This window comes from Palaemon carinicauda, unplaced genomic scaffold, assembly GCF_036898095.1.
Source record: "Palaemon carinicauda isolate YSFRI2023 unplaced genomic scaffold, ASM3689809v2 scaffold7, whole genome shotgun sequence".
Lineage (NCBI taxonomy): Eukaryota > Metazoa > Arthropoda > Malacostraca > Decapoda > Palaemonidae > Palaemon > Palaemon carinicauda.
Window position 1 is genome coordinate 462501 of NW_027171982.1, and position 2500 is coordinate 465000.

General features: G+C 25.1%; 1 protein-coding gene across 2 annotated transcripts in view; it reads left to right on the plus strand.

The window, feature by feature from the left end:
* The window catches only part of LOC137637386 (protein cereblon-like), an 839981-nt gene that overhangs the window by 309364 nt on the left and 528117 nt on the right, over nucleotides 1-2500 (plus strand). The gene's annotated exons all lie outside the window — the stretch shown is intronic.

A 2500-nucleotide genomic window follows, 5' to 3' on the forward strand; every position in this document is an offset into this window, starting at 1 on the left:
ACTCTGCCGTCTGGAAATCTTATGTTGTTAAGATATTCCTCTTTAATACTAATTTCTACATTTTCTTAATCTAATTTTAAAAACTTCTGTGACACACACTGTGAATAGTTTAAATCTTTATTCAATTTTAAGATTTTTTTACTTCCTTTATAGATAACTTCAAGTTTTCTAATATAAGATTCATCTAATCCTTGTCTTTGAAGGACTTTCGTTACTGCGGAGTTTTTGATAGAATCAAAAGCTTTTCCATAATCTATAAATGCCATTCATAGTGGTTTGTCATATTCTGAGATTTTCCATTAGTTGATTAATTACATAGATAGGGTCAGTTATTGAATACAAACTTCTGATGCCTACCTGTTCTTATGATTAATTGAAGTCTAGTTGTCTTTCTATTCAGCCTAATATGATCTTTGTAAATATTTATGCATTAAAGACATAATACTTATTGGCTGATAATTGATCATTCTTTTCTTTATCCCTTTTTGTGAATTAGTATTTTTGATAAAATCTTTCCAATTTATAGGTATAGAGCATTCTTGCAGATATATAAATGTATATCTTTCCAGTCATGCTCAGCTCTCTCTGTCCCTTGTGTAGGGGGGAGAGGGAGTTTTTTTTTTTACACTGGCGAGAGGAATGTGCATATGTGTTCATATTTACCTAATTTTTTGGCCATCATATTTGATGGTTCATTCACACTAGTAACAATAATGATAACCCTTAATTAAGCATGTCGTTTTCCTATACTTTAAATCTGCTCATACCTTCTCAGGAAGGTGTTAATGCCAAGATCGATGCAATGACCAAAAGAATTCCACTTCCTTGGCATCAAAAGTACTCTGGTAGTAACGGATTAAAGGCCATTCTGCTGAGAGCAGTCAAGGAAAATGTGTAGGGGATGTAGGTGGTCCTCTTTGCAGGGAGAGAATATTAGTATATCATCAACATAACATACGCATCAACGGAGGTCCCCCTAAAGATTCCATCTATAAGTATTTGAAATGTGGCCCTGACAATATGAAGGCCAAAGCCCTAGTTATTTAAAGTACAGTATGTGCTGGAAGGGATGGTGATAACTTTCTTGGTGAGGTTTTCCAAGTTCAAGATCACCTGATCATACTGTTTCAAGAAATACAATTATTCTCCAAGTTCCCATAAATATATATATATATATATATATATATATATATATATATATATATATATATATTTATATACATATATTTATATATATACATTATATATATGTATATATTTATATATACATATATATATATATATATATATATATATATATATATATATATATATATACATACATATATATATATATATATATATATATATATATATATATATATATATGTATATATATTATATATATATTATATATATATTTATGTACATATATATATATATATATATATATATATATATATATATATATATATATATATATATATTATATATATATATATATATATATATATATATATATATATATATATATATATATATATATATATATATATATATATATATATACATATATATATATATATTTATATATATATATACATATATATATATATATATATATATATATATATATATATATATATATATATATACATATATATATATATATATATATATATATTATATATATATATATATATACATATATATATATATATATATATACATACATGCGGTATATATATACATATACGTACGGTATATACATAATGTATATATATAAATAAATATATATACATATATATATATGTATATATAAATACATATATATATATACATATACAGCATATATATACATATATATATATATATATATATATAAGTACATAAATATAAATACATATATATATATATATATGTATATATATATATATATATATATATATATATATATATATATATATATATATATATATATATATATATAGATACACATATTTATATACACTATATATATATATATATATATATATATATATATATATATATATATATATATATATATATATATATATATATATATCCATATGTATACATACATATACCAAGGCAGTTCCCCCAATTTACAGTAGGTGGTTAGCTGACATCTAACAAATAAAAAAAAAAATGCACATTTCCTCTCTATGCTCCTCCAAGCCTGACGAGGAACTCTACCTAGTTCGCATGCTACGGCTAGAATGCCACAGCCCACCCTTCCCCTTTATTCACCACAGATGAAGCTTCATAACGCTGAATCTCCTACTGCTGCTACCTTCACGGTCATCCAAGGCGACCAGAGGAAGCAGCAGGGCCTACCGGAACTGCGTCACAATTTGCTCACCATTCATTCCTATTTCTAGAACGCTCTCTTGCCTCTCTCAAATCTATCCTCCTATCACCCAGAGCTTTTTTTCACTTCATCTATCCACCTAAACCTTGGCCTTCCTTTATAGATAACTTCAAGTTTTCTAATATAAGA